The 19408-nt window shown below is 34.4% G+C and overlaps 1 pseudogene; it reads left to right on the top strand.

Annotated features, from left to right (window-relative positions):
* LOC122144767 overlaps positions 1–19408 on the top strand; it is a 60946-nt pseudogene that overhangs the window by 344 nt on the left and 41194 nt on the right.

Here is a 19408-nt window from a genome sequence, read left to right as displayed (position 1 = left end):
CAGAATTCTAAAACATTTCAACCACTTTTTCTGCCAATCAGTTTACAAATTCACATCATTGGTTGAGTTCAAGAGTCAAAAAGCAAGGAAGGAAAGGAGAAGAACTATAAAAGACACAATCTTTTTCCCTTAAGAAAGTTTTAAATTATTTTCATAACAGTAAGAAAAATCATGGACACAAAAGCAGTTTGATTGGTAGGTATGCTAGAATGCTCCAGTGGAAAAGCTATTCTCTTGACCTGCATTACATGATTGTGAATTAGGGCTCTCCAACCCAATTATTCATGTAGGCCACTTCTGGTGTGAAATTCAGCTTGTGGGCTCTCATCGACTCTGCTTTCTCCTCATTTGCAAACACTCTAAGGAGTGAGTTTACCTAGAGGCAAGGGAGTATCTTTCACTTCCTCATGTGAAAACCTATTTGGGGTTTTGTCACAGTTTTTTATTTTATTTATTTATTTATTTTTTGCATATGTTGACCTATGGCAACATATTGACAAAATGCAGGTGAAACCCCTTGAAATGTTGTATTTATTCCCATAGGTTCAGTTCAGCATCTTAATTTCTCAAAGAACCATAGGGCTGCATGACTGTGTAATAGATGAAAAAATGTAAAAAATGAAATATTTCATCTTCTCAAACCCATATGATTTTCTTTTGTAAAACAAAATGAAATATAAGGCAGAATTCTAATACTACACTTTTCCATGCAATAAAAGTAAACGAGAATGATCCAAAAATATTACTATTTCCAAAGTAGTCTATACAATTTGTGTGCTATATTTTGCTGTTTGAGAGCACAAGTTCCCTTTCAAAGTTATTTTATGACTTACATAATGATAGATTTTTCCTTTTTTGGTGAACTACTCCTTTAAAGATTTATCATAAAGCATTTAGCTAGTTTTTAAAGTGGCAACGTAACGGAAGTAGTGACAGATCATTTCTCCCATGTTATGATGTACATTCAAGAAAAACGTTGAAAAAAAAAATATTGGTTTGGGACTTGGTTCTATTGATCAGTTATTGATCATATAGTCGATTTAAAGAAAGGGGCGGGGTTTATGCATACTAAATGATTGGATGGCATGCATCACCAGAGAGAAGTCTGTAATTACACCAGAAGATCGAGTTACGTCATTTTAATTAAAAATTACAAGGTCAAAACATATGCATGAATGCATTGTAGAGTAGAATGCATTTAGAAAATAGATACATTTCCATTTCATGCTGACTTTAAGCTTATCTCCTGAATGTTATATCACTAGGAATAGGAACGCATAAGTTACTGAATATTTGACCTTCAGTTGAAAATTTAGCCCAGACCTTCTTCGAACCAGTTCACTGATCATGTGATATGCTGAGCTCTGCCAGGTCTGTCTGCCCCTCTGACCAGCGCTGGACTGCATCACACACACACTTAGGCACATACACAGTTCTTACACTGATCCGTCCTGACAGCTACTCTCAGAAAGACTAGATCATCTGATAGAAGGGCTGTGTAAAAGGTGGTCCGTGACTCGCTCCATTGAGTCACAGGCTCCAGAAGGGTTCCTCGTGAAACAGAACAAGTGCTCAGTGTTTTACTCATGAACGACTCCACTAATGCGAACAAACAGCACACACAGTAATTCTTGAAAAGTATCCTTTTGCTTCGAAATAAAGGTGAATTCAGTGATCCATAATGAGGGACTTAGTTGTACCACACTGTTAGTTTGGTTTGGGGCAAGGTTGTGTGGCTTTAGTGCTTTTGCTAAAAGTTAGGTTACACTGTTAGCCCAAATACAGTTTTCAGTAACACTATGACACTGTGGGTGTCATGCAGCTATTTATTTTGATGATGTACCAGTCCTGGTCCTAATTAAAAATGAATAAAGTATCAAAACAGTTAAACAAAACTAAGCCACTGTAGAATCATTGCGTGTCACCCAGCAATACACAATAATACAATTTCTGAATACATTAGTGATTTATTACGAATTGGCTGAACTAGTGATTCAATGACTCACTTGTATTGTTCCTGAATGAATTAAAGGAGACATATTATGCCCCTTTTTACAATATGTAATATAAGTCTCTGGTGTCCCCAGAATGTGTCTGTGAAGTTTCAGCTCAAAATACCCCACAGATCATAAATTATATCATTTTGAATATGCCTATTTTGAGTGGAAGCATAAACACACTGTTTTTCATGCCTGTCTCTTTAAATGGAAATGAGCTGCTGCTCTCCGCCCCCTTTTCCAGAATAAAGCTGTGCCATTACAGCTCGCACCTGCTGAAAACATCTGTTTTGGTTTTGATTATCATGTTTATCATGCTGAAATCATTCGTTTTAAACCATATAAGTTTAAACTTCTGACATACTTTTTTTGAGTGCACACATCAGAAGCACACGGACAGAAAGCGACTGTCACAGCATGTGAGTACTAAATACAAATATAATAAGGAAATAAACACTGTAACCAACAGGGCACTCAGTATTCTGGGAAGCATTGGGAATCATATTTTTCAAATAAAGCAAGGGTAACTCATTTTAAATACAGCACAAATTCAGTGAAAATGACATGAATATGACAGTGGGCAAATGCATGAAGCGCAGCATAATTTGAAATCAGAAGTTTAAAGTTTAAAGCATTGTTTAAAGTCACACGGACCAACCGTCATGCAGAGAACACGCGATCATGCTGGATAAAAATGCACACTTCACAAGATCTCACAGCTGGATTCGACTAAGTTTGCAAGGTTTGTGAAATTAAATGTTCATTAGTCATTCAAAGATTTGTTATATAAATTATATAAATGCGTATTTGCTTAATGCTGACGGCAAACGAGAAAGCATATAATGTTTGCCTTTCTGTTACTAATAATAGTAAAAGCAATCATTATAATACTTTCTGTATACATTAATTCCTTTGTTTAACCGTTCTATCTGATTATTAGACAGACTTTATCCGTATTAGACAGAACTGTTAACAACAACAATAAACAAGAGGGAGAATGTGAGCTGTGCGCGCTCAGATGCTGCCGCTCTCAGCACCATCAAAATAAAAGTCCCGCCTCGAACACATCGGCCAAGCAAATATTGGTCGATATATCAGCCTTGGTGATATATCGGTTGACCACTAATCAAGGCAGTCCACGACAATTTTGCCGCAAGTCATACAGATGTAGTATTTTAAATTTGAGCAAAGCTGTCAGCAGTTATTAAGCCAAATAGCAAGAATTCAAATAAAAATTGATTGCTTTGTGAACATCAACTAAAAGCTGAATCCCAGTGTCTATTACAGAACAAAACCCTATCATAAAAGAGGGAACATATGCTTAATTAGGCAGCTAATTATGCTGATAATACTGCTCTGAATGTTTGACTATTTCCCCTACAAATGCCATGAAATATTAACCGATTAACCGAGCATGATTGCATCTCCTGCACTGGCCAACTTGCATTAATGGCTTTTTGCTGAACTGTTTACTCTTGATAAAGATCTTCTCTCCTTCCTCTTGAATTGATTACAGAGCACATGGTCGTGGGATGCAGAAGCTGTCTGATAGTTACTCAACTGATTTCTGTTTAATAAATCTGTCTCCGATTGGAAGGGGACAGTATTACATTAATGGATGCAATGGGACCCACAGGCCCATTTATGTATAAATTATGTTGATGAAGCCACAAAGGCTGGAGATGCTACAGTATAGTCAATTGCTATATAACCTTAATGGCACATTAACTTGAATTATATATTGTTTCTTACTTACAAAGTGGAAAACTGGACTTTAAGTACTTGATACACTATGTAGACATACACTGATTCAATATGAATAACTAGTCATTAAATAAACTCTCCTAAGCTTACTTAGTTTATACAAAAGTACTCATCACATTAACAGTTTCCGGCTCATTTAGAATCAGATACAACCAAGAAATGAGTTGCGTATCATTTAGGGAGTCATTTGAACTCTAAACAATTCACTGACTGATATATAAATGGCAAACTAGTGCTTAAAAAGGTACCAGAAATCAAATAGAGGTTGGAAAATTATGTAAAACTAAGCTCCTGAAACCACAAGAGCTTGATGAAAAAGCACGGGTGGTATTATAGTTGATGCCATAATGTCATCTGCATAATCTTAGCAGGAATTATTATATTTCTAACCTTATATTTCACTCATGTGTATGAGATTATTGCATTTTAAACATGCTGCCCCATAGCCAGCTGTTGCTTGGCCATAGCCCCCTGTGACCCTGCAATCCCTTCAGTGCAAAGTATTCAGCATCCCTGATTGGATTTGGCAAACATCCGGAGAGCAATGGAATGCTCCAGATTCATGAAGCTTAATGACAGATGACAGCGAGACAGAATACACTGTTGCTATTCTCGTTTCTCTCGCACTCCCCTCTCGCCTGGACGCGGACCACTGTCGACTGCCCTCACTTTGCAAGGGAGGTCAAATTGTTCCAAAGGAACATCAGCACCGTGCCGTTGTCTTCAGGCGTGATTCGCAGTGCTGTCAAAATGTTTGATTGTGTTTTGGCACCTCTGGAAGAGGCGCTGCTTGTGCATCTGAGCCGCTGAATCAATTTAGGAGGCTGTGATTATATTAACCCCATGAAAGGCCCAGGTGATGCATAGGGTCTATTTAAAGACATATGGCGTATATTAGCTCCCTAACAAATAGGAAAGCAATCTTACAGATTTTACAAAATTAGGCAGTCTGGAGCCCACGCGGAGAGCTGATGCAATGTGAATTATGTGGCATAACTCTTATGTCAAGACTAAAACCAACTGTCTTCCTTTCTAATTATTTTGTTTTGACAGCCAAATTATCAAACGTTAAGCTATTTCCTTGTCAGGATTTAAGAGGCAGTTCACCCAAAAATGAAAATTCTGTCATCATTTACTCAACCTCATCCCATCCCTAACCTGTATGACCTCCTCTCTTCTGCAGAATACAAAACAAGATATTTTGAAGATTGTTGGTCATCACAAATGTTCAGTTCATATCAACTTTGATTGTACAACAGAACCAAACAGCCAATGGAAGTCAGTGGGAACCAAAACTGTTTGGTTACCAATGTTTTTAAAAATATCTTCTTTTGTCACAAAATGAGGGTGAGGAAATTATTTCATTTTTGGGTGAACAACTACTAAACAGTCTCAGCAACCATTGACTTTAATGAAGTTAATGGGAAACAAAACTGTTTGGTTACCATAATTTTTACAGTATATTCTTTGATCATTTTGTCATGACATGAGAGCGAGTAAATTATGAAAATTTTCGTCTTGGGTGAACTATTTCTTTAATAATAATAAAAAATTGAAGATTTTTAGAATGGAAGTCAATGGAACCAAAACTGTTTGGTTACCAACATTCATTCACATACCAAAATACCTTCTTACACAAGGATGAGTAAACAATGACTAAATTGTCATTTTTGGGTGAACTATCCCTTTAACTGTCCCTTTTATTTTATTGGCATTTTCTTCCCATTATGTACTACACAAGAAGCTGTTGTATGATTTTTCATATTGCTATTGCATTGGCATTTACTGACAGAATTACACACGTCAGCCAGCGGTACGTCATGACTATCCATCATAGACTTTTCTCCGTCTCTCCCTTGAGCTCACCCTGCATCAATACAATTGATCTCCACTTTGGAAATGTCACACACGCAAACATGATTCACATAGTGTCTCACTCATGAGCTGCCACTGAGTTTGTTAGCATGGCAAACATGGAGATATGTTCTCTGCGACAGGGGGGAGTGATATCCAGCTTGTAGAGAGACACAAATTGAGATTTATCTTTCAGATATGCAGTTTGCAGTGCATGCAGTGTTCGAATTGCAAGTGGTGTGTGATAAAGGTTAGTCAAAGTGTGTGTGATAAAGGTGAGTCAAAGCCTTTGCAGTTACAACTAAAACCACATTTGTTTTTGTTTTTTTATTTATTATTATTTAAATAAAAAATCTAATATAAAAAATCTGCATTAATGACATACAAATAAATACTAAAAAATCAGCAATAATAACTGCAATTAAAACTCACTGTGCTCTCCACTATATTTATAGTTGACAACTCCTTAGGGGCAAAAACATGAATGAAAAGGGTAGTTCACTCAAAAATTAACATTTGTTCATTATTTACTCAAATTACTTAAATCTGTTAATCATATAAATTGATCGTATCTCTTCATAAGACTTGGATAAAAAACACTCAATTCATATGGATTTGTGTTATGACGCCATGAGTTTTGGTTAAATCAACTTTTTTGCACTTTCAATGGAGGGATCTGTCAGCTTTCATTAAAAATATCTAAATTTGTGTTTTTGAAGGTTAATCATAGTCTTAACCTTTATGAGATTGAAATAACATGAGGGTAAGTAAATGATGACAGTTTTCATTTTTGGGTGAACTGTCCATTGTTAAATTATTTATTAAAATTATACATCATTATTATTTAAATCAATCAATATTTATTTATAAAGCACATTTTTAAACAAGTGAAACTGACTCAAATTAAAAATCTGCATTAATTACGTAAAATAAATATTAAAACCAGCAATACAAACTTCAGCTACAATAAACTTACCATAAACTCATCATGAAGGCAAAAACTATCTAGACTCTGAATGTTTATTTAAAATTAAATGATAAAATTATTATAAAATGTTTTCAATTAAATTATTTAAACAAAAAAAAAAAGAAAAATTCTAAAATTAAATTATTATAAAATGGATTTAACTAGAATGCTTTAAACACTGATAAACCGAATGGTATTTCAAATGATTGTCAGAATGGTGTTCTGTTTGTTACCTTAATTCAAATTCAGGAATTCAATTGGAATTTAAAAGGCATTCTGCATTCAGTTCTGGATAGCGAATGACCCAGCTTGGTGGAGGCAGCAGCACAAACATCCTACTGGTGACCAGAGACATTAGACTGAAACAAAAACAGAACTAAAATGTACACTATCACCTGTGTGGAACATGCACAAAAACTGAGTCCTCACTGTACAGTTTCCTGTATGATGTCACTAAGGACCCTTGACAAAAGACAGAGGAATCTAGAAGAGTTTAGAGGAGCTCTGGTTTCATTGGGGTTATGTAATCTAGCTCACTGGTCATGAGTTCTGCTTTATATGGTCATATCAGTTTTAAGTGGAGTTACAAGTATGGCCTTTTGTTCTGCATGAATTCCTTTCCTCAGGCCGAAGCACTATAGCTGTTTCAGCATGTGTGTGCTTGACTACCAACCCCAACCTCCTGCTTGCAAGGCTAAAGTTCACCAACGGTTGAAACTGTAGCCCATTAATGTAAAAACTGCAGAAATATCAGACATCTGCCCTCTTGAATGACGTTTATAGAGTGCAGGGACACAGAAAAAAATAAACAGGCTATTGCTATCCTCAAGTGAGCCATTAACATTTTAGTGTCACTCTTTCATTGTGCTGGCTAGCGCTGATATGTGATGCTGTGGCTCTTGTTTTGCAGACTGTCAAGGTTAACCACTTGAATGGGGATCTATTAGCATTAATATCGCTCACCCATGTGGAACTGTGCGTGACGTGTGCATGACCTCTCTGCTGTACCTGTTACACTGCTGCGTTCAATGTTTTTACAACGGGGGTTTAAAACCTCCCACTCACTACACATGCTTATGTCATCGCATTCTCCTGATCAGCCCCATTACATAACACTCATACCTCTCATCCGTCATCTCTAAGCATTTCTTAGTGTCAACGACAGTTCATAACAATCCTGTTACTATGGAATACGTCAACTTTTCCATAACCTAGTGTCTGTTTTGCCTAGACAACACATTAAGGCATCACACATGAAAAGGTGGAGGGTGTAATCATGATACCTAATTTTGGCCAGCATCACATATGCAGAAGGTCATTCCAGAATGCACTCTGAACTGTGTTCAGCTGCTGAGTGAAAAATTTAATTGAAAATGGAAAATGAGGTAACTTACAAAAACATAAGTAATTATAATTTAATATAAATACTATTTAATATTATAAATGATAATATTTCATTTAAGAATTGATTTTTTTAACTATTTTAAACAATATTTATGTGTGATATACTGTATATTTTTTATGCTTGAAGTTTGGGGTTGGGAAGTTTTTTAACATTTTAAAAAGAAATATTTTATGCTCACCAAGGCTGCATTTATTTGAACAAAAATAAAGTAATATAGTAATATTGTGAAATATTATTATAATTTTAAAAAACTATATTATATGTTGAATTTTAAAATGAAATGTATTTCTTCAAAGAATTTTTAGCATCATTACTCCAGTGTCACATAATTCTTCAAAAATCATTTTAATATGAAGATTTAGTGCTTAAAGAAACATATTATTATCAATGTTGAAAACAGTTGTTCTGTTAAATATTTTTGGTAGAAACTGTAATGTATGTTTCAGGATTCTTTGATGAATAGAAAAAACAGCATTTATTTGGATTATTTTTTTTATATTATAATGTCTTTACTGTTTGTTTTGAACAACGGAATGCATTTTTGCTTAATAAAATATTAATATCTGTAAAAAAAAATTAGTTTTAATTTTTTATTTATTTATTTATTTATTATAAATTATATTTGTACACATTTTGTAAAAAAATAAAAATAATAAATAAATTTTTTAAAATGGCATGCAACACTTGAATGTAATGTAAGTCACTTTAGACAAAAGCGTTAGCCAAATTTATTTATGTTAGTGTATATACATATACATAAGTTGCTTTCACTGACATCCCCTTAGCATGAAATAAAAAAACTGTTTGTTCAAATGTTCATTGTTCTGCATGCTAAAGAAATAGTATGAGTAGTATGGTAGTAAACTGTTCTGAACAGCCAATGTCACAGCTATTTGTTCTCATCTGCCATTTAATTGTGGTCTATTTCATATATGTGTGAATATTTGTATTGTATACTTACAGCATGTGTTGTAAGCCACAGCTGCCTACCAATGAACCTTTGTAAGCAGGGGCAATGACGTCACACTCTGTTCAAGACCGCAAATCAAACCCTGTTGGAAAGACAGCCAAAAAGCTCTGGGCTCTGATTTATTGTAATCAAAGGCTAGAGACTGTCTATTAGGATGCAGCTGCTACATGGATTAGCACCACAATGAATATAAAAGTGATCTAATAGACTACAGAATATTGGTGCCATCATAGTCTCATCCCTTGAGATCAGTAACTAATATTTACATACAGTACATGCAACAGCCATGCTTTAAAACATATCAGGGACCATTTTGCATTTCAGTTTACTATTTTACTGTACAATATTGTACAAAAAAATGCAGTTTTCCATCAAAATAAAAGTTTGATTGTTTAACATTTTAAAATGAAGAAATTATGATATAAATAAATATTAGTGTTTTATAAATAAATATAAGTATTATAATTTTTACATTTAAAATGTCAAACTAATTATTATTAATGTTTTTATAAATACTTATATAAATATGTTTTATATATATAATATATATATATATATATTTAATATATTTTAAATATTTTTATTTTACAGTGAAATATTACAATAATAATACTTCTAATTTTGTTTTTTTATTCTGTAATTTTTATATTTTATTTTGGAGTAATAAGTATTATTATCATTTTAAAGCCTTACTGATATATATATATATAAATCACAAATGTGGCAAACAATCACAGCAAACCTAGGAAAGGTTTTATCAAATGGCAAAGAATAAATAATTATAATTATTATAATTTTTGATAAATTCTTGGTTTTTATTTTACAGTAAAATATAAAAATAACATTTTGTATTGTTTTAGTCATTTTTATATTTTATAAATAATAATACATTTATTATTATTATTATTATTATTATTATAAAGCCATATTGATATATAATCACAACATTTTGGATAAATTGTGCAGCCATACAAACAAGCACAGTAAACATAGGATTATTTAAATAGAAATCACAATTTTTATGAAAAATAAATAAATAAATAAATTGATAAATTAAACTAAATAAAAACCATAAAATAAACTACAATAACAATATCAATGAAGAGAGAGAAAAAAAAATTGCAATTAGACCCCCCCCCCCCCCCCCCCCCAAAAAAAACTTTGACCTAGTAAATATTATGCCTTCACAAGTGCATTAAAATATCACTTATTTAGTATATTATAATATTTGCACCCATATTTTCAAATGTCTTTTTTTCTGCAACTTGGCCCGCTCCATTTCAATATGCAGAGGACATGCAGCCAGAGGTTGTTTGCATTCAATGAAGGTTAAGCAGAAAAATAAACAGCCTGTTTAATACTAAATAGTCATGTCTATTTACTTTACACTAATTATTTTATTTATTTTAGTCTACAGAAAAGTTTTTAAATCAGTAGTTTCATCTTAGTTTTAGTTACAGTATACAATAACCTTGCAAGTAACCTTGACAAAATTTTAAGTGAACCAAGAGGCCCATTAAAAATGTGAACTGTTGCTTGGATGTTTCCTCATCGTTGTGAAGTGTTAAAGTGTATTACTGTGAGACCGCTATAAAGGGAAGATCTGAGGACATTTTTTGCAAGCTATAATGCTGGTAAAATATTAATGTCCTCCTAAAGTATGCACGGTGAGTCAGGGTGAGGTTTTACTGCACCGAGTGCTTAAAATAGCTCACTCAATCCACATTACTCACAGCAAGGCTCTTTTTAAGAATCCTGTGCAGAGATTAGTGCCATTGTGACTTCCAACCCTGACGATTTCCACACACATTATCAAAGTATGTGCTGTGAGTAATGAATGAAGAACTGGGACAGGACCCATTCGTTCCAAGAATTCTCTTTTAAGATATAGGCTAAATTTATGTGCAGTTAATGTTAACAGATATATTTATAGCAAATTAATGGCACATATACTTGCTCACTGTGGACCAAAGGACGTGCTGTGCTTGGCTATATTGTCTTAAGGGTGAAATAGATTTAAATGAAATTTAAATGAGGGTGAGTAAATAATGACAGAATTTTGGGTGAATGATAAAATAAAGTAGTAGCAAAGAATCCACGTGGTCATGATATTCTGATCATTGAGCTATTACTCTGTAAGCAGGGACTGGTTCTAAAAGCAGTCCGCCACTGTTACATGACCACTTACAAAACAGGGGTTTTACTCCAGTTTGTCAAACTGATTCCAAGAAAAGCCACAGTAATGCGTTTTATCATATTACAGAGTCTTTTTTTTTTTATGAGATATAACAGGCACAGATTTAACACTGCTGTAATGTTAATTTGAGTGATGTTACTAATATTTTGGTCATATAATGATATGTGTGTGTTAATATATAAAAAATATACACCGTTCAAATACATATATTATGTATCTATAAATACACACACATACAGTATATATTTTGAAAATATTTACATGTATTTACATGTATATATTTACATTCATATAACATATTATATATAATATGTTTAGTATATAAATGTGTGTGTGTGTGTGTGTGTGTGTGTGTGTGTGTGTGTGTGTGTGTGTGTGTATTTATATACACACAATAAATATACACAGTTCAAACATATATTATGTAAACAAAAACTTTTATTTTGGATGCAATTAATTGTTTGACAGCACTAATATATATATATATATATATATATATATATAATATAATGTGTGTGTGTGTGTGTGTGTGTGTGTGTGTGTGTGTGTGTGTGTGTGTGTGTGTGTGTGTGTGTGTGCGTGCGTGAGTGTGTGTGTGTGTGTGTGTGTGTGTGTGTGCTGTCAAATGATTAATCATGTCCAGAATAATAGGTTTCATGTTATTGTAACACTACAGATTTGTATTTAGATTTTTTGCATTTTGATTTTTAGATTTAAAAAATGAACTATAAATTTATACCACCTTCACTTTCTATCACACTTTAGTAGTTCATTCAGTAGTAATTCACAGATAATGTGTGTATATTTTTATGCTTTTTTCATTCCGAATCATTCAGAAACAAAGTTTAATTTAGCAACAGCATGACTACTTTTATGAGTGATTCATTCAGTCAACTGATTAAAAACACTGATTCATTCAGGAATGAAATAAGTCCATGTGTTTATGAGTGAGTCATATTAGTGATTGAATAATTAACACCACCTACTCTGTGTTGCCCATAGATGCTTAAGGATTTATTTCAAATGTGTATTTGTTTGGAATTACTTTTTTTTTTTAAATAAAATTTTGGCTATTAGAATGTCAATATTGTGTCTAAAACATAAGTTAAAGGTATATTAACTTCTTGTTTACTGAACTGATAAAAGCAACATCACACTGTGATATTGATGCCTCAATATATAATATCAAAACCCAAGTTCCTTTGGCTGTTTGGAGCACCTTTTATTAATAATTGAAATAAAATCCAGAGCTCATGCCATTCTTTTGGGAACTGTATATTTCCCAGAGTTTCTATCGAATGTTGTTTACACAACTGTCTCGGTGAGCTGGAGGTAAAAATGAATTTGTTTTTCTTTTGTCTGGGACCTGTGGCACATTGTTCATGACTTTGACATTTTTCAAAGTAATATTTTGATTTCTCTAAAGACTTTTGTAATCTAAGCCCTTAGTCAGAAATAATAATAATAAACAAATGACGCGAGTTTGTTTTTTAATCAGCGGTTTCTCATTCATCCAGCCTTGTGTTAGTTCAACATTTCCAATCTGACACTTAATTACACATCACCTAATGACTTATTTGCTTTAATCGTGTTCCTCTGTTGCTTTTTTCATTGCATAATGAGAAAAAGGCCACTGTGAGGAATGTAATATTAGGTGTAGCCTAATCTGGCCTTGTTGAAGTAGTTTACGATTTCTTTATTCACCTGTCAGAGAGATGTGGAATTTATTTATCTGCTGCTCTCAGCAGACTATCAGGTCAATAAAGAGTAAAACAGTGCGGAAATGTCATCAAACAAAGCCTATTAATGCTAGCAGATTAGAAGCTGGTCTTTAGTTAAGACATGGTATTTAGTGCTTGTGGGAAGAAGATTAAATGAGATCCAACCCGTTTCTTTGCCAAATGATAAATGAATCAAATTAAGAAATAATATTTCAATTCCCCTGATGTATCTGCGCTGTGAATTGTTTGTGATGATATTTAAAAAACAACAGTTTAATTTTTCCCTTTTTGGTGTCAGACAGCTGCGTTTATCTCCAGCAGTTGTTTATGTTCAGCTGTTATCTATGTTGTAGTGTTGCTGCTGCTGGCCAGTATTGTCTAGTTTGCTTGTCAGATCTCTAGATCTCAGCTTTGCTGTTGTCAGTCGCTTTAAGTCTTTAAATGCCAGGGAGGATCGCTGCTGAACAAGACTCTGTATCATTCCATCACATCTTCTGGCAAATCACCAGTGAATTTTTGCTAACGTGTCATTCTTATTCCCTCTTGTAAATGTGATGCAAATAGCCAGCTAAAGCCTCCCTGAGATATTTTTCTAGTGCCAAGGGCATATGTGAATATCATTATTCAGCTTCTAGTGCCAGGATACAGCATTGCAGCAACCTTTTCTTTTTGCCTTTGAGAACACCTTTGCAACCGCAAAGCAATACCCTGACAGCCACCCAGAATAAACCCTATAAACCCACCTTGCAACGCCTTAGGAAGCATCCACACTTTGTTAATTGAAATAAAGCAGAAATAAAATAAAATGTTAGATATAAAATTAAATGTAAATTAGAAATGTTTGTCTTGGTAACTAAATGAAAATATACGTTAAGCTGAAGTACTAAAATTACTCAAAATAAAACTGGAATAAAAAGAGATTAAAGGGACAATATGAAACTTCTGTCATCAATCACTCTAACATTTATGACTTTCTTATGTGGAATCTATAAAGATATGTTGGCAATCAAGCAGTTTCGGGTCCCATTTATGGTATGGAAAAAAATATAATAGAAGTCAGTGGGAACCAACATCCTTCAAAACGTCTTCCTTAATGTTGGTAAAACTTAAGTAACTAGAAATAGCAGTATCCTGAACATCTGCAGTTTGACACACACACACACACACACACACACACACACACACACACACACATAAGTTTACTGAGCTATTTAAACAAGGACATGCCATACGAGGACCACTGCCGTCTATATACAAATATAGCTAAAAATAATATTGACTAATATAAGGAAAACAGGTCAATTTAGCTCAAAGGGAATTATTTTTGATTTTACAGGGAATTTGGACAGAATCACTGTTTTACAGCTGATCAACTGAATTGGCCAGCGATTAATTGAACGGGCCGTACAACATCAACTCTGCATGGATATTAATATCCAAAATATAGTGAAAACACTATTTTTAGCACAGTAACAAGATCGGCAGTTTTAAGACATTAACCACACACACACAAATTAATCTAACATAAACACACACACACACACACACACAAACACACAAACACAAAAAAAATAAACTAATCTAACACTCATGCATGACTCATACATTCACACAAGTTGCAGAAAGAGACAAAGTGAGGAAAGAATGATTTTAAGAGAGTTATAGCAACATGTGCAATTAGTTAGACCTGAACAGCCATCAACCACCATCAATCAAACCATCAGTCATTAAATACCCCTCGCACTTTTTAGTTTCTCAATGAGGCTATTAAGCTTTATATTAAATTCACCCATTTCAGCTAGAATCTGGAGGGTACTTGCATTGCTTGTTTAGGGGCTTCCCTTGTTGTCTTCATTGCAGAAAGGGGTTTCCCAAGGTTGCTGATTGGCTGGAAGTTCAGTGGTCATTGAAGTGACATTTTGGGAAGCCAATGGTTGGGTGTTGGCTGAAGATGCGGAGTCGTGGGCTGGTTGAAGTTTTGAGGCAGTCACAGACTCGAGGTGAACTCGGAGACACGGTGTTGCGGCGAAACTTAACTCAGAACACGAAACTCTCAACGAAAAAAAAGAAAAGGTTAAAGTTTGACGAGACTAGGTGACGTTTCTCCTCATGATTTTAGAGGAGCTGCTGGCATGCAAGCCAGAGCATGCTGGAACAGTGCTTGAAGAATTCACGGGCAAAAGCATGGCTAAAAGCCCTAATTCAAAAAGCAATGACAAAAAAAAAAAAACGGCGGCTAAAAGCCAACAAGGCAAAAAGGATAATTTGATGGTGTATTTAAATTGGGCTGCTGGACACATCCCAAATGGTGTCTTGACCAACTGACATTGTCTAAGCTTGGGGTGTTTCTATGTTTTTCCTCCCAACACATAAATCAGCATGTAATCAGTCACATGGTCCAAATTTTCCCGCTCTTGCAGAGTATCATTTCGACATGATTTCTATAACAAGAATATAATATAATATAAAGACTGCCCCAATATAACAAGAATATAACAAGACTGCCCCATTGTGGCTTAATGGTAAGAGAGTCAGACTTGTAACCCAAAGGTCACAGATTCGAGTATCAGGTCCGGCAGGGATTGTCGTGGGGGGAGTGAATGACCATCGCTCTCTTACACCTTCAATACCATGACTGAGGTGAGACCCTTGAGCAAGACACCGAACCCCCAAATGCTCCCCGAGCACTGCAGCACATGGCTGCCCACTGCTCCCGGGTGTGTGTGTTTTTGTTCACTACTCACTGCTGTGTGTGTGCACTTGGATGTGTTAAATGCAGAGCACAAATTCCAAGTATTGGACACCACATGCCTTGCCTTGCCTTGCCTTGCCTTGCCTTGCCTTGTATTTCCTTTCAATAATACATTTTACAAAGTACTGATTGATAGAAACATTTTAAAGCGTGAAAATTCAAACTCATACATAGCCAACATGAATATATTCCTAGAAACTATTCAATAGTTATTCAAAAGACATACACTATGCGTGATTAGATTAGATTGACATGAGAGTCAAATGTATGGGTTACATAAATAATATGGAGTTATGCATAGAAAACGATTAGTTGCTCAAAAGTCCTTTTAGTATCTTTAGGCACATATATACATGTAATGGCAGTTTCTGTGCCATTCTGTGAACGTGAGGACATGTTCTTTGTGAAGACCAAAACTCAAAAGGGTTTAGAAGGAATCTCAGTCTGGTCTTTGTCTTCTAGGTGGGGGAAACACCCAACGTAGTCTCTACTAATGCTTTTCCTCATGTGATAGTCATGATATGCTGTGTCTTTGACTATTAATCTTGGTTACTTGCCCCAAATTTGAAAGCTGCTAGTTCGTTAAGCTCACTTCAGACTCGTGGCGCCAGTGTATCGTGGACAGATATATGATGTTGTCTTGTTATCTTTGTGGAATTTGGCTCTTTGGGTTGTTGTAACACCAATCTAAACAAATCTTAAATTGACTGATTCGCTGTAATACCCCACTAACTCAATTTGTAAACCTACTAGTGACTTATAAGTAATTTATATTTGACTTTGACTTTTATTTATGCTTTATATATAAAAAGTGAAAGTTGTGACATTTGCCAAGTATGGTAACCCATACTCGGAATTGGTGCCCTGCATTTAACCCATCCAAGTGCACACACACAGCAGTGAGAAAAGTGAACACACACCCGGAACAGTGGGCAGCTATATCCAGCGCCTGGGGAGCAACTGGGGGTTCAGTGCCTTGGGTTCACTTCACTTCAGCCGTGGGTATTGAGGGTGGAAGAGAGCGCTGTTCATTCATTCCCTCCCACCTACAACTCCTGCCAGCACCGAGACTCGAACCTGCAACCTTATATATATATATATATATATATATATATATATATATATATATATATATATATATATATATATATATAATATATATATATATATATGTATGTATATATATGTATGTATGTATGTATGTATGTATGTATGTATGTATGTATGTGTGGGGCACCTGTGTATACCTATATATACACTCTCAAATGCCCTGTTGCACTCTGATGTTTGGTTTATATGACAGCTAGTTGTTCTGTTTCTCCAAATCTGCATTGTAAACGAGGTGTTTGCCTTGACTGCTCTGATGTTAAATTGATATTTAGGTTGTTTACCAGCAGTGACTGTGTTTACATATATGTATGTGAGCGATAAGGACAGGTCAGGGAGAGTAGTTATCTGGAAGTGAACGCGTGTGTATGTGTGTGTGTGTTGGCAGGGGAAAATGTGGGCTGGTTTTTTCCTGCCTTGTTGCTTTGGAGTGCAAAGTTGATGGAAATATCCAGAGTGTGTCCCGGTTGCCCAGGGCTGCTGTGTGTGCCATAATCACCTCTACTCAGGAGGTATGTGTGTGTGTGTGCCGGAGGGAGTCAGTGGTCACACCTGCCTCAGGGAGCTCTCCGAGGTCCTGAACGCCTGCTTTTCTGACACACACACACACACACACACACACACACACACACACACACACACACACACACACACACACACACACACACCACAATAGCATGCAAGCTATTGAGGACATACCATAGACTGTTGTCTATACATAAAGATTAAAAAAATACTATTGAGTAGCTGACTTACAAATGATTTAAATCTGACTTATATTTATTTTATATACTGTATATAATTTCGTTTTTTAATCTATGAAGCAGAAGAAACAACAGAAACTTGAAATAAGAAATGCTAATTGAAATACAATAAAATATATAAATAATATAAAATATAAAAATAACCTTTTATTTAATCAATGCACATTTGTCATTTTATTTTAATGTGATATGCTACAAAAATAAAACTAAAATAAAAAATACTAAAAACTGTAGACATATTTAAAAAATAATATTTAAAATAGCCATGATATAAAAATCTAAAATATTTTTGTAAATTAAAAAAAAAAGTTTAAGTAAAAAAATATCATTAAAGCAAGATCAATTTACTTAAGAAGCAATGCTGCTGAAGATACAAATAATTGTTAATTATTGTCATAGATTGTATCTTGCATTGAAGTTTATATTGTCAAGAGCAGTTTTTTTCAATTGTTTATATTTAAAATAAATGAAGAAAAAAAAAAAAGTTAGAAAATAAGTTAGAAAATGCACTTATTAAAGATACAGGAATATGTAATATATAGTAGTAACAATGGAATATGGGAGCATTTTTACCCACAAGTAGACAGTATTGCTGTTATCTTTGCTTTTAAATTCATAATAAAAGGTCATTATATTTCAACTTTGACTCCTACTGACAGACGCTTCAGTATCTGGTTTGTGTTTTCTTATAAATGAGAAGCAGTTTTGAGGTTTGAATAGGGCACTATTTAAGATGTGACAGCTCTTTTTAAAGCTCATGGACGTTCACTGAAAAAATTCTTAACAAATTTATTCTTCTGTTGTCATCTCTTGTGTATATAATTACTAGTCTTCTGTGGTTTAGATAAAAGCTGTTTCTCTGTGGCTGCATTGCTTTAAAATGTTCACAATATATTCTTTAAATGTTAATATTTTGAAGCTTTTAGAGCTGCAAGATGAATTATTAGTTTAGTCCACCTGACAGCACTCACATATACGTATAAGCTATATAAAGAAATGTTCTATGTCTAATGATACACATTGTACTGTAGTATATAGGGCAGACTGGGCATAGTTATCACTCATTTTGTTAAGGAACATACAGTACATGTTTTTTTATTAATTTTTTTTTTGTTTTTTGTTTTTTGATAATGTTTTAAAATGCAGAAATTTTGTACAAATCACTGACAACTTGTCCCAACCTGACATTAAACCAATCTACAAAACCACTTCTAGAGAAAACAAGCACAACTGCACTGTTTCCTTCCAAACTGCACTTTGTGTGACCTACACCCTGGCGCTCTCATTGAAACACAGCTGCTTCTTGGTTTGCCTAAAGCGTTAACTGATCTCAGATCTGCTGCAGGTGTTGCTCTTTCAGCTAACAGCCACCAATGTCCACCAGCGTGCTGATTCCTGACATTCACACTCACATTCAGAATCCATGCAGAGATAGAGATGGGTTCGGGAAGCAGGAGAGCCTCAGGGGGCTTCAGACGCTGTGCCATATGCTGGCAGTGAGAGTGCTGTGCTGGTGGCCGTGCAGTGGGAGAGCAGAGCACAGGGTTGCCAGGCAGTGGGAATCAGGCACAGGGGTTTCTGAAGCAACATGATATTATTACACACAAGGCTCTGTGTCTGGAGGGGAAAACAGTATTCACAGTTTTAGTTTTGTTCACTTTTTTGTCTAAAAACATAATTGAAGGTTGGACATGTAGTATTGTATTTTAGATTTTTAAAAGGGACATGCATTTTCCCCTTCTAAAATAACTTGAATCAACTTGAAAATATATAAATATAAATTATTGCTATACTATTATTCAAAGGTTTAGGGCAATTGTTATTATCATTATTATTATTACTATATTCAGAATTCAAATGATTAAAAGGTGACAGTAAAGACATTTATAAAAATTCAATTACATATATTA

This window comes from Cyprinus carpio, unplaced genomic scaffold (genome assembly GCF_018340385.1).
Source record: "Cyprinus carpio isolate SPL01 unplaced genomic scaffold, ASM1834038v1 S000006759, whole genome shotgun sequence".
Taxonomy (NCBI): Eukaryota; Metazoa; Chordata; class Actinopteri; order Cypriniformes; family Cyprinidae; genus Cyprinus; species Cyprinus carpio.
Note: the sequence above shows the minus strand (reverse complement) of the source record. Positions and strands in the feature narration are given on the sequence as shown.